The sequence below is a fragment of the Leptinotarsa decemlineata genome, unplaced genomic scaffold (genome assembly GCF_025532065.1).
Source record: "Leptinotarsa decemlineata unplaced genomic scaffold, Ldec_3_MD MMD2_tig00026299_RagTag_RagTag, whole genome shotgun sequence".
NCBI classification, from domain to species: Eukaryota; Metazoa; Arthropoda; class Insecta; order Coleoptera; family Chrysomelidae; genus Leptinotarsa; species Leptinotarsa decemlineata.
In genome coordinates this window covers 12,243,259-12,258,634 of record NW_027412676.1, presented here as the reverse complement: position 1 = coordinate 12,258,634, position 15,376 = coordinate 12,243,259, and positions in this window count along the sequence as shown.

Here is a 15,376-nt window from a genome sequence, read left to right as displayed (position 1 = left end):
AATATTGATTTGATTTTTCAGAAAGTTATTGCAGAGCTCGAACTTGAAATAAATATGCATTTCTGAGGCTGATAAAGAATATAATATCCGTAAATGACTGTAATGAACGTTGAAGAGAAATATATGATGGAATCGGCCGATACTTGATGGAAATCCATAACCAAAATATTTTAAAATCACGAACGATCCAAACACATGGATCGGTAGGGGAACGCGTCCACTTGGCTTGTATTGTTCGTCAGTTTTCGTCTGACTAGGTGCGAATTGCGATCCCGTTCTGCTGGAATTTAATTGCGATTTAGTGCGAAAATAGTTACAATAATGTATTATTATGACTTTTTCAGTCATCATCAATTTGAAGATCATAATAATAATAATAATGCTTTATTGCCCAAAAAACATTAGGTCTTATTGACAAAGCTACAAATTTTCATCAGTCATCATAAACATAAACATAAACATAAGCATATATATATATATATATATATATATATATATATATATATATATATATATATATATATATATATATGTATATATAGTTGAGAATCTTAGCGACTGGAGAAATGTACAGTCGAATGGAATAACGGGGTCTCTCAGTCAAAAAATCAAAAATGAAAAACTCTGCTTTACTCTGCCAAGCTTTCGATTCTAGTGGAAAGCTTCTTCAGGGCCTATAGTTTATTGAGTTGTGTTTTTTTTGCCAATTAATGAAATTACAAATCATACTCACAGTAAAAATGAGTAAAAAACAATTAATTGAACATATAAATCGACGAAGAAAGTTAAACATTAATGGAGTTTTTTGGTTTGACAAATGTCATACCCTCACATAAATGTCATTTTTCAATATGCATAATGATTCAATAATCTTTGACTCTAAAGGGAAAGTTGATTGATACAATTTTCATTATTGTCAATATGAGTTTTGGTGTAGTTTCAGCAAGTTACTGTATATACTGCTGAGATTATCAATGTCAGTTCTCTTACTCATACAATTAGAAGACTTATTGATTTCAACCATTTCAAGAAAAAGGCGTTTGGAAATATTTTTTCTGTATGTAAAACTTTGATATTTGAGTAATTTGGTTTATGTCCTGTTTCTATAGAATGTTGCGCTAATGCAGATTATTTCTTATAAAGCTTTATATCACTTTTATGTGAAGTTATTCCATCTTTATGACATTCCTTGATTTTGGACTAGTACTCCTGCAAATTTCAAAATACTAGCATCTGTTTTTAATACAAAAGGTAAATTATAATCTGGGTGATATATTTTAAGATTGTTACAAAATATTTGTTCAAGTTGTATGAAAGCATGTTCATCATTCCATTTCCATTTTACATTCTTTTTAAGTAAATCAATTAGTGGTATTTCTTTATTACTAAGGTCTGGAATGAGCCTTTTGAAATAATTTAATATTCCTAAAAATCTTCTCAATGTTTTTAAGTTGAGAGGTTTTTGGATTTTCTCATTGAGTTACTTACAGAGCAGCAGATGTCCCTGATCACACTTGCACCATAATAGTTCTCTTTTGTTCCATAGTTTCATCATCTACAAACAAACACACCTTTTCAAACTGAATTACATGACAGCTGTCATTGTCGATTGTTTTGTGCCTATCTCTCTTTGTTCTTCAGCCACATGGATTTCACCAAAAATCCATAAATAATAAATAATAAAAATTTTCAGTAAATTTCAATTCAATATTCTTCTTGGTATCTAGTGAGGAGTCAACCTCTTTTAATGTAATGACTGTTTATTGTATTGACATGTTTCATGTTTGACGGGCAACTACTGACAGTAAATAAGGATAAAACATACTTCATTCCCTTCACTTCTTACTCCAAAAACTTGCCTAATTTTGACACCATACAGACCAATCAACTTAATGACGTTGTGAGAATTGAAAGGGCAGACAATTATAAATACTTACGAATCTATCTTGATTGTAACTTGAAATGGAACTTATATGTGAATTATGTAGTGAAGAAATTGAGGAGTATTCTATACAGGATGGAACATACACACATACATACACATATATAGACAAGACACGTATATAAATTCCTTAGTAAAAATATGAAACAGGCGTCGAAGATAACACTAAATAATAGTAAGAGGAAAAAAATAAGTAAAATCATTGCTCAACGGAAATCATCTTCTAGGAATTCTTCACAACTATAGTAACATTTTTCAGCAGCAATTGCTTTACTCCACCATGAAACACTTTATCAGAGGTAATTTGTTTGATCTGCTCTGGTAATTTATTACACAGATTTATGGCATTATACAAAGGGGACTTTTTTCGTTGACTTATGACTTGGAATACGCAAAACATCACCATGAAGTGTGTTGTAACTGTGCACCGTTGCGTTTGTTTCTAGTTCATGGATGTTAGATCTAGCAAATCCTATACATTTAAGAATGTATATGGAGGGAGCTGGTAATAATTTTTCCCTAAAGAATACTGGTTAACAGCTGTCTCGGTGTTCAATGCTGAAAATTAGTCCAACAATGCGCTTTTGTGCTACGAATACTCTGATGAATTCATTACTGCAACCCCATGCTATGATATTGAGGGATATATGTGAATATGCCATAGCAAAATAGATTTGTAGTAGACCTGCTGTGCCCATGCATGATTTCATTTGTCTTAAAGCAAAGAATGTCTTGTTTAATTTGTTGCAGACATCTTTTATTTGCAGATCCCATGATAAGCTTTCATCCAAGTAAGTTACTAAAAATTTTACTTCGCTACTAATCTTTATTCCGTCAATAGTTTGTAGGTCATCTGGAACATTATTTTTCCTATTATAGAAATTTACTATTACAGTTTTTGTGGAGTTTAATATTAATCTGTTTCGCTGACACCAGGACCTAAAACTATCGATTATGCATTTTACCTTACTAAGCAGTACATCAATATTTCCCCCTGTAACTGTGATAGTGGTATCATCCGCAAACATGGTAAGGTGGCAATTTTTCAGATATTCTGACGAATCATTTACATACAATAAAAAAAGCAATGGTCCAAGCACTGACCCCTGTGGCACTCCAAGCTTAACGTCGTTGCACCTTGATCTAACATTTTCACATTTTACAGTCATGGTACGCCCTTTGAGGTAAGATTCAATCCATTGTAACAAGTTATTCGGAAACCTAAGTTGGGTCAGTTTTGCAACTAGAAATTCAAGAGACACTGTGTCAAACGCTTTTGTTAGATCAAAAAATAAAGACATTACAAAATTATTCGAATCCACTTCTTTGTAGATATAATTCAATAAGTGATATGTTGCAGTTTCAATTGATTTACTCTCTCTGAATCCATGTTGATCTTTGCACAGTATATTATTTTCTGCCAAATAAGGCGTAATCCTATTTGCGACTATTTTTTCAAATAATTTAGAGAGTGAGCAGTGCAAAGAGAGTGAGCAGTGCAAAGAGATTTGCCTATAATTTTCTACTACCGAGGTATTACTAATGCCTTTTTGAATTCTTCGGGAAAGTATATTTGCAAAAAAGACTGATTAAATAAATAAGTCAAAGGGGTGATCACCACATCGATTTTTTTTATTGTTTCTATTGACAATTCATCCAATCCAGTAGAATTTTTATTTTTTAATATTTTTAGTGTGCTTAGCACCTCAAATTCGCTTATAGGATCATTTTGGGAAGGATGAATTATATGGTGATTCCTTGAGACTGTACAAGGCAGTGACATATTTTGACCAGTTTTATTCAGTTGAAAATTTGGCAGCATTTGAAAAATTGTAAGCAAACATTTCTGTTATTTCATTTAGGTCTGTAATTTCTTGATCATTTTTTAAAATACTAATAATTTTGTTCGATGATCTACTCTTCCTTCTTAGTTCATTATTTATGTTTCATGTTGCTTTGATCTTATTGTCTGCATTCAGAATTTTGTTGTTGAAATAATTGATTTAAGCCTCTTTCAAGTTTTTTTTATGTTCTTTTAAACTGTTTTGATATAAAGTTAAACTTCATATCAAAACAGTTTAAAAGAACATAAAAAAAAACTTTATATGAATTATTAATTATTTCCCAAATCTAAGTATATTTTCCTATCTTCAACATGATAATGATAATGATAATTACAGTCTACGGAAATGAAAAAAAATGCTGTCAAGTATAATGAATGAGTCAATTTCGGTTCCGACAAAACTAACGCTATAAATACCCAATATTCGCAGTTACTTTCAATATCTTACGTTGGTGTAGAGGCTAAGGACAATGTCTACCGCGCGGACGAACCAGGTTCGAATCTCATAACTATAAACTTTTTTTAATTAAAATCACGTGACTGGAACGAGACAAGGGGGCCGAGGGGGTATGCGGAGTCTCAAGAGGGCCTGAGCGGTGATGCGGAGTCCCAACGGGGGCAAGGACGGAGTACTAAGGGGGCTGATAGGTGAGGCGGAGTACCAAGGGGGCCGAGTTCCATGTTTGAATCGCTACGATACTCGTTCCATCCTGCGTCGATGACGTCACACGTTTCTCTCTTCCACTCATTGAAGTTTCTCTCTGAAATACTTATCAGCGACGCACGACCTAGAAGTGGTCTCGTATCGGTGTTGTTCATCTACTGGTTTGAATTTCCCGCTGTATGCGCGGTAGCTTCTGATTGGTAGACTGGGTATTGACGAAAAGTCAAGAGTAGTGCGGACAACTACGTCACGCCTACCTCGAGTTGGGTGTTCCACAAGGTTCCGATCGGAGGTCGTAAAAGGTCCAGAATGGACCTTAGCTGTTTTTTCCCATGTTAATTTCCATAAGGAATGGGCGAGAACTCCTATAGCTATATTACTGTTGGGTTTACTTATTACTACATAAGAACACATTGCAAAAATGAATTTGGATGGGCAATATTGTAAAATAATAGATAAGGCAAAATTGTAAAATTAATTTAGGTTGGTATGTATGGTTGGTACGCCTGGATGGTTTACCTGTATGGGTTACCTTTATAGCATAAATAGGATTAGCTCGCACTATTTTCTAGTTTTAATTTTCCTCTTTGAAGATGATCACTTGGTGATCGAAACACGTGTCGAGGTGTTAAAAATAACGATTTGGTGTTGGGAAAAAACTCCAGTAGTATTCATTACTTCACCAAAGGTTCCAAACAGTGCATCATAAAAAAAATACAATAAATCACCAAAAACTTACATTATACTGCCACCCAGTAAGATCGAAGAAAAGGAGATGTACTGCATTGCTGGAACCTTTTTTGAATATCAATAGATACTGAATGAATTTCTCAATAGTATCAGTCCATGACCTTGACCTTCCTCAATATTTATGAAGATTTATTACGCTGACATTGCAACTTTGATCCGGTCACTGTACTAAGGTAAATTGCTCACTTTGCAATCTGTGCAAAGTTTGCGTATTTGGAGATTGTTTTATATTTCTATATCCTGTGATCGTATCAATTTTGATGTCTATAAACTTGGAATATTAAAAGATGGAATTCTGAATACTGAGTGTTTTTGTTTTAGAATATCAAAATTGAGAATAAATATTTTCCTTACTCGACCATATTGTCTTTTCTTCCTCGTAAGCGAAGTAATCCATCTCCATCTATAGACAACGAATGAAGTCTGCTGTCATTATAATTTAAACAGTAACGTGTATAAACACAGTAGTCTGGATCGAAGTGATGTATCCATTCCGAAATGAGTATCGATTAACTCCACTGCTCCATTCCAGTATATTGTACGTGAAGTTTTTCCTAGCCGCAAATACACGGGAAATCCCTTCAGACGAACACCCCAGAGTCCCTTTGATTTCGTGTTCTGAGAGACATGTATGGAATAACCTATTACCTATCGCTGTTCGCCTGGGTGTTGGATATCAAGCGCAGAGGTATCTCGAGAGGGCGGCTGATTGAGAAAATGAAACATTCGCCGAAGGTGGTGTGGAATTTTCCCTCGTGCTCCGTAAACGTTGGCGGTCTTTACAACGGTCGAGAAGGCTACCTAGGGAGGATGGGCGGTCTTTAGGAGTTTTCATTTCCTTGAATATTAAATTTTTTTTCAGTGTGTTCACGGTGTTTTTGCATCAGGGAAATGTGAATGACAATTACTGGATTCCAGGAGTGATTGGGGTCATTCAGTTTGCTGTTATTATATCATTTTCAGTCTCTCGTTTTTCCAGATATTCCACCATATTCATGCAGAAATTCCAATAATTCCTAGTTGGAAATGGAGATTACTCAAAGTTTTGAGAATTCTGATCTATTGTCAGAAGCGATTTTGGTTACTATTCCTTCATATAATTCAGTACAAATTTATGTCAATATATCACATATTGCTTATACTAATATATTTTAATCCACCAGCACCTCTATGTTTTATTTTCATTCTACAATAAGTCTTTTAACTTTTTTTTTTAATATTTTTTATATTATTTTTTCTTTTTCCATATACAGGTGTGAATTGATTGATCTTTCGTGAAGAACGCGGGCATATTCAATATCCAGGTATCAATATCAGGAGTGACTCGATGCATTCGCTTATTCATATAAGAAAAGGGATTTCTGCAACTTTTCTGACCCAGTTCATCTACAGCTCAAGGTGCTATCAAAAAGAGATCCAAATCAAAAAGTCCAAGTCCGGAACCATGCTTTTTACAAATACAAATAATTTATTTACGTACAAATAAATAAAACAGATGAGTTGTCTAATAATAATATGTTGAATAAATGGAGATTCAACTCATTAAGTGGAATTCCTCCTGTTAGTGAGCATTGACATAACATAATGATAATAGTAATAGTTCAGTCTTGTGAGAAGCATATAACTGTTATTGGCAACAAAATGCAACTGTAAATTTCATACAAGCATTAGAGTTTCAGGCATATTAGGTATATGTACAAACATACATGTAGAGGGAACAGAGCATGATATGTATGTAATACGCAGATATAGATATATCTATATACACACATACGAGGCACAAAATATAAATAAAAAACTAGCGGTCAATGGTCAATGGTATGAGGGATACATAGCAATATATTAACAAAAAGTATTGGTGTATTCAGTAACAAAATTTTCAATTTTATTTAGAATTTATCGAAGTTTGGTCCATTTTGTATATCCTGTGATAATGACTTGTGAACTTTAGGCCCTAAATAATTCGAATTTTTTTGTCCTATTGCTTTTTTCTTGAAGGGTATCATAATATCCTTATTGTTTCTTGTATCATAATTGTGGATTGATAGGTTCGAATTAGATTTGTTCTTGTATTGTACAATAGCTATACTCATGAAGAAAAGCATTCTAGGGTGAAAAATTCAAGAGTTTCTATATAAAAAGTCATTAGGATAGTCATATTTTTTTCTGTTTTGTTATTTTCATACTCCAAAATCCACGACCCACGCTTGTTGTTGATAATCGAATCACGGATGTCTTGTTTGTCGCTGTTTTATCTAATTTTTTCATTTTAAGGAGTAGAATCAGAAAACTTTATGTATCAACATCAAATTTCACTCACATAGAATACTTTCATCTCCGGTTATGTACTCCGAAGTTTTGGGGCATAGTACTTGTCTTATCATACATCAGCACTATTTTTGATAACATTGCAAGATGAAGCAGGAATATTTGTAGTACAAACTGAATGAAAAAAGTTATTTTTATATAGTTTAGTGTTTATATTGAAGCAGTTATTTAGAGAAGTATTTTTCCTTTCTTCGTGTAATTAAATGCTCATGTGAAAGTAGTAGTTTCAAAAGGGTTTTCCTTTCACTTTGTATATAGAAGAAAGTTCTCTATATTTTCTACATATCTATTTTAATGAAATGAATAAAAACACATTTGTCTAATTACCACTAGTTGATTTTATTTATACGACCGGTTTCGGGTTTGACCCCATTATCAAGTATAGAACTGAGATTTGAAGTTTGAAAACTTGGTTTTATCACGGGTAAGGACAGGTATTCGATAGACAGGTAGTTGGGCGAACCAGGATGTCAACTTTAAACTTCACTACTGAAATTCTAAAGGTTGTTCAACTTGTAAATTTAAGAGAGGAGACATACATAAATCGAGTTGCTAATTTAGGGGTATATATTTCTGGTTTTTAATTGATTTGTTAATTTCCGTGGCTTCCAAGGAATTCATTTTCTTTCTTTTATTACATATGTGTAGGATTTTATAAAATGTTCATCTGCAAAACTCAGGTCTCCCTATGGGCTCACTACTCACCATTCTGGCAGACATTTCAATGAACTCACTAGAAAATACCTACATCCCCAATAACCCCCTTTCTCAGAAACATATTGTGTTTTGGTTCAGATATGTTGATGGCATACTAATTGGTTTTGATGGTTCAAACAGACAAATTATTCAATTTTTAAACTTTCTCAATAGTCTGTATAACAAAAGTTCACAGTAGATATCGAACAAAACAAGGAGCTTAACTTCTTAGATTCGAATATTTCAAGTGTCAATAACGGTTTTCAATTCAATATCTTCCGGAAAAACATGTTCACAGACTGCACAATTCCCTTTGATTCTTTCAGTCCACTCTCATATAAGTTATCCGCATTTAGATCGATGATAAACAGAGCTTCCGCAATCCCTTTACCTGAAAAGAATATCCAAGATGAACTGAAAATAATTAAGCAAATGGCAGTAAACAATCAGGTACCAATTTCTCTAATAGAAAAGATAATGTCAGGTAGAACTCACAAAACATTTATGAGTAAATTATACCCAAACTGCCGAGAACACAATATAGTCAAGTATAGTAGCATCAACTAGGCAAGTAAACTTTCAGAAAATATTCAAAATTATTTCTCCAAATATAAAATATAAACAGCTTTCATTAGTGATAATAATTCAGGTAGAACCCTGTTTAATGCAAAACCCACTGGATTGAATGAAAAAATCAAATGTATAAACTATAGAGTGTGGCGAATGCTTTGCAGTATATACAGGCCAAACTGGTAGAGATTTTGACATTAAGCTGTGTGAACACGTCTGTTTGGACGAAAAATCTACAATGTACGAACATCTTCAAGAATCAAAACACAAAATAAATAAAGATAACCTCGAAATCCCACACATAATGTAATAAAGGTAAGAAAATGAATTTGTTGGAAGCCATGAAAATTAACAAATCAATTGAAAACCAGAAATATATACCCTCAAATGATCAACCCCTAGAATTTCAGTGGTGAATTTTGAAGTTGGCATTTTGGTTCGCCCAACTACCTGTCTATCAAATACCTCTCCTTACTCCTGATAAAACCAAGTTTTCAATCTTCACATACCAGTTTCATACTTGGTAATGAGGTCAAACCCGAAACCGGTCGTATTAATAAAATCAACTAGTGGTAAATTGACAAAGGTGTTTTTATTCATTTCAATCCTAATAAAATGCAGGTTCTTATGTTTGGTCCCAAGTTATAATGCCAAAGGTATTTACCTCAAGTAAATATTTCTCTGAATGGTATAACTCTAAATATAGTACCGAAGGCAACAGATCTTGGTTTGACGTTGGATAATAATTTCAGGTTCAAAAAGCAAGTTTCATTATAGCTTACGCGAACTAAAGATTAATTTCCCCTTCCCGAGTATACCTAAATACTCAAACAAAAACCAGTTTATGCCAGACTCTTGTCCTTTCACAGTTCACCTACTGTTCACCTGTATATTTTCCCTGTTTGGATTGTCTAGATTTGTGCAGGATACAAAAAGTCCAAAATTCGTGTTTACGCTACATCTATGGCATCCGTAAGTTCCAGCATATTTCTCATAAGCTTTCTCAGTCTTATTGCAATCTCTAACCTTATTTCACAATATAATCATCAACAAATCACCGCAGTATCTTTATGATGAAGTTCGATTTCGTGAAAATGAACATGAAGTGAATATCCGACACAATAATACAATAACTGCCTTTCACCACAGCACAGCACTGTGCTATCTACACTCATTACAATAGTTTTCCCACACACCTTAAAAAAATTAAAACTGCCACTTTTCAAGCTTCAGGCTCGTAACTGGCTATATGAAAAACAGCAATCGTGCAACTGAAGTCTCGCATAAATTGCAAAAATTCAAGTCATTCTGTAAACATTAAGAACTACTCCTCTTTTATTCCTTTTATACACCACACCGTGGGATGAGTGATCATTGAGCCCAATAATCATGTGCCCTGGCCCAAGAATCATGTGCCCTGAGCAAGGGCAGTGATCCAAGAATGACAGCCTTTTGCATCTGTGCGGCTGAGATTTCTGCCTTAGTGCGGCAAGCCGGTATGATTTTGTGATTCGAGAGTAAAGAGGACATCATTCCACTAATGACTCCAATAATAAGAACAACCATCTTGACAGAGTGATCTGGATAGAGTCTGCGGAGTTCGAAGAGAAAATCTCGATATTTCATCCGTTTTTCCTCCTCTTTTCTGATGATATTCGTCCCGCCAGAAGCTGAAAACTCCAAGACAAATATCGTTTTGCTCTGGTGGTCGAGAAGGACCACATCAGGCTTATTAGCTTGTATGAGCCTGAGGGTGGGAAACGAATAGTTCCAATAAATCTGGCACTTCTCATTGCCCACAACGGATTCAATATCACCCGGAGCGTAGGGCAACACCGGTGTTTCGTCAATACCGTAAGAGTGTAGATGGTGATATAGCACTCTTAGGGCCGCGTTATATCGATGGATGTAGGCCGAGACCGCATATGCTGGACATGCTGATAGCAAGTGCATTAGGGTCTCGGGCGCCTCGCGGCAGGCCCTGCACCTTGTGTCAGGAACCTCTATACCCATCACGCGACTGCGGTAGACTAAGCTGTTGGAGACACCATCCTGGCAAGCCATGATGAACCTCCCAGTTTCCGACTTCAGCCCACTCGACCTGAGAAAAGCGAAGGTCAGGCGCTTTGATAAGCCAAGGTCTCCAATGTTATCGAAGGAGACCCCATGCATTGGCTTATTCTTGTGTTTCCGCAGAAGTAAAGTGATCTCTGTGGCTTTCATCTGAGCTTTTTGCTGAACAGGTTCCAACTCGGTGACAGAGTTGTGGTCACCTCGTTCAGTGTCGAAAACTATACCGAGTCCATCAGCTGCCCTAAAAAGAAATGCTCCAATTCCTGCTCTCTCATGGTCAGGATCCGAACTCCTGATGACTTTACAGGCTGTATCCAGCATCATTCTGTCATGCAGACAATCCAAACTCAAAAGTCCACAGCCTCTCTGTTGTCGGGGGAAGTACAACCGTGAAACGGACGATTTGGGATGCAAACTCCTATAGAGATCCATCATTTTTCGAGTCTTTACGTCGAGTTGATACAGCTCCTCCCGAGTCTACTTCACTACTCCAAACAAGTAGACTAAGATTGGAACGGCAAGCATATTTGTTGCAGCAACTTTGTTCTTACCCCACAGTTCCGATGACCAGATCTGTCAAAGTTTGTTCTGATACTTGCCGCGGAGAGAGTTTTTCACTGCTGTTACCTCTTGTGAGTGGCGTTGTTCCACCCCGAGGTGAGTATACGTCTCTCAGGCATCCAGATGGTATATAAGATTCTTCCATCTACGAGCTGCACATCCTCTCCGTAGTCCCCGCATCGTCCTCTTTTGAGATGGACCATTGCATATTTGTCTATCCCGAATTATTATTATTATTATTATTATTAAATTGATTTGAAAAAAAATACAAATTGAGTCGGATAGTTAACTCCAACTCAAGTCTTAATTCTGTCTGGATGATTGTTTGTACTCAAGCTACTTGTGATATGGTGTTCAATGTGATTTCAACAATCCTTTGTTACAGAGCCCAGATTATTGCCATTTCGTTATTCCAGGAAATAATTCCGCAGGTTGAATCGCTTCCCTCGGGTGATGAATAGGCATCCGTATTGGAATAATTCAAACGAACAATATTCCATACGATAATGAATAACGAAGTGGGAGCTCTTGGTAAGGGGGTTCCTCAATATTTGCTCATGCGATATTTCATTGTATTCGCTTGTTTATAGGCTGAGTCTCCATGGAATCCGTCGTGGCAGAAGAATTCGATTTGATCGAACACCGCAGAGCGTCTTCCTGAGATTTCTCTGAATGCTGTTGAAGTTATTATATTTTGGATGTCAATCAAATCAGAAAACAATATATTATATTTTAGGGGGCGGTATGGAAAATGGGAGTCTTATTGATTGATTTCGCGAAATAATATGAAGGTAAAACAATATATACATGCCTGGAAAAAACATTTATGCATTTTTTCAAATGGACATTTTTTCTTGGTGATTTGATATCGAGTCCAATACATTTACCTTGGATTGTTTGAGAAACTCATTGAGTTGATACAGTGATGAAAGAGACATTCACTAACGGAACTGCAGAGTTGAAAATATGTTCATCAAAAACTGAAAATTAAGTAGATGTAGGAAATAAAAAATACGATATGCTCTTGGAAAGTTTGGTTAACTATCACATCCGTCCAAAATTGTTATTTCTGACATCCACGGATCTCTACTTTTTAGTAAAATCAATTATGGAGGGCAATTAACTACATCTGCTGTCAAGAAATGTTATTATGTCGAATGAAAATCAGACAAAATCCAAGGTTTCAGTAATACTTATATTATTAGCAGAATCATTATTGGAAAAATGCATTAGTTGAAATCATCTGAAATTCATTTAAATGTAGTAACAAACAATTCTCAGCTGTTTTCAGGATTCACAGACAAAAGCAGTTCATTTCTGATAGATTTTCCCTTCCAGTAAAAACTTCTGTGAATGTCAACTTTATGTGATGTTTTTATCAATATTCGAAATTTTTTCTTCATTCGGAAATTTTTTTGTCTTCATTTTCTAAATAGTTCTATCTCATAAAATAACCTCTCTTGAAAATACTAATATTTCAATCATCAAGACTTCAATAATTTATTGAAGATCGAAATAGAAAAAACATGAGACGCATATTAAGGTATTTTATGAAACTGATTGTTCACTGAAATTTTTCATTTGAATTTTGAATTCTGAAGTTTGAATTCAGGTGGTGTATTTCTGATTTCGTAGGCTAGAGAAATCTTTTGTCGCAACACTGTTACAGAATATTTGAAACAGGCATTATACTATTTCTCAAGTCTCAAATTAGCAAAGTGTAGCACTCTGAATATGATTACTGGCATATGAATGAATGATGTGCGAGTACATGCAAAGGAGTAAAAAACAACCGAGTATTTATTTCATACAAAATCCCTGCCTTTTGGCATCGTTATTTGATTAAATTGGATGAAATATATTTTGAAGAATAACTATATGAAAGCGCAAAACATTTTTGACAAAAACCAACCATGTTTTGAAAAATTTCAACAAAATTTATCTCGAGAATAAATGATTTTTCAATAAACATTTTGAAAAAAGTTGTTCATTTTGACGAGATCCACCAGTCACCTAATTTGTGTAATTTTCTCAGCAACTTCACTCAGCGCCCTAGGAACTCAGGTATATGTATCGATATAGAAAATTGTGAATATTTCAAAAATGATCACCTCCAGCGTCGTTGGGAAAGTGCACTTTTTTACTTGGAGAAGGTGTGGGTATTAGGTTTTTTTATGAAAAGTACCAAAAGTGTACTATTCAAAAAGTTAGGATTTCCCACGTCAAAGAACATTGGGTTCCGAATTTCGTGCCGATAACTTATTTTTTTGCAAAAGTTATTTGAAAAATACGTACGAAAAATTCAATTCCAACATGCTGTATCTTCGAAACGAAGCATTTCCGGACACAAGTTTACACCCTGTATGTTCGAAGTGACAGTACAACTCTTGAAGCAGTTATGATTGAATTAAGGGTATGTGGATGTGAACATACTTTATATGGCCTTAATGTTTTTCCTGAAAGAAAATTTCAATATGAGCAATATCATTCATAATTAATTAATTCATTAATTAAGACAGTATTTCAAGTAGCGTAATAACTAGTTTTCTGGATTTTATGAACTCAAATAACTTTAAAGTGATGTAAATAAATGCAATGTTTTATATACATAATTTTTGTTTTCTATGTGCCCCATTTTGCAAATGAATCAGATGTAATCATTGATATAGATTGAAATGATTTTCTAAGAAACCTAAAGAAAAATGTCATTATACAACTTGTTGCAATATCTTTGTAGGATCCCGTCACCAAGTAACTCTTTTTATTTTTTTTATAATTATCAGGATCATACCTATACTCAAACAAATGTGGTCTATTTGGGTGAATGAACGAAATGAATGAATAAAAATATTTTAAATCACAGTGATCGATACACAGCAGGAGGATATAAAATAAAATGACATATTCAGAATGCATTTTTCGAATGATTGTTGTAAAACGAACATTCATCAAATTGTCGCTGATTCGATTCACATTGCTGCGAAAGTATCTATTATTTGGTAACCTTATCTACCCTGTAATGCTATCAAAATTTATCCAAAAAGTTACATCACTTCTTAATGGTTGATATATCAGTCAAACTCTCACCGAATAACTCCTTGCTCAATTTGATAAACTCTGTGACAATACATAAAATATCGCTTCTCATTGATATTTTTGCATTGCACTGAAGACGAAAATTTCTATTTCCAGTTCTGAATTTCACATTAGAGTAATGTACCCCAAAGTATAGCTTTCACATGATATGGAGTGTATGTTTGGCTTCATGTTGTCAGGCAATTGTTGGGGCTTATCTATATCAACTATGAAAACGATTTACTGTCAGAACATATATTTGGATGACATACATCTCATCACATGCACTTAGTTCAATATTGAGTGTATAATATATCGTGTTTATCGTTTCAGGAAAATATTCGTTATATTACTTCTGTGAACGGAGTGTCGTTTGATTTTGTATGTTGGAAAAATGAGAATAGAACATTGGCCATATCGGAAATGAAAACTTGGTATGTTATGGACGATACTTGATGAAAATCCATGATAATGTATTCAATGAATATTCGAAATGAAGTCTTACACTGTTAGGTTGAATAATTCAATTTTCAATAATGCACGGCGAACAATCACCCAAGAATCCATATTTCCATATCTCAGATGACAAATTATGAAAGTGATATTAATATATAAATGACGATAGTCGTGTCACTAAGTGTTCTGGCGATGTTTTGAATCTATTGGAGCCTCTGGAGACACCCTACATTGTGTTTTATGAGAGAGAGGACATTGGCTGATCAAGATCTTCGATGATATGGTGCTGCAGGTTTTGCCGGGTTTTCCTGCAGCTGAAAAAGCAAATGCGCCACTGGAATCAATGAAGTCGCCCCGGAGTGCCAACTAATTTTTATTGTTGTTTTTATTTTTATCATTGTTTTATAATTTCACAAAT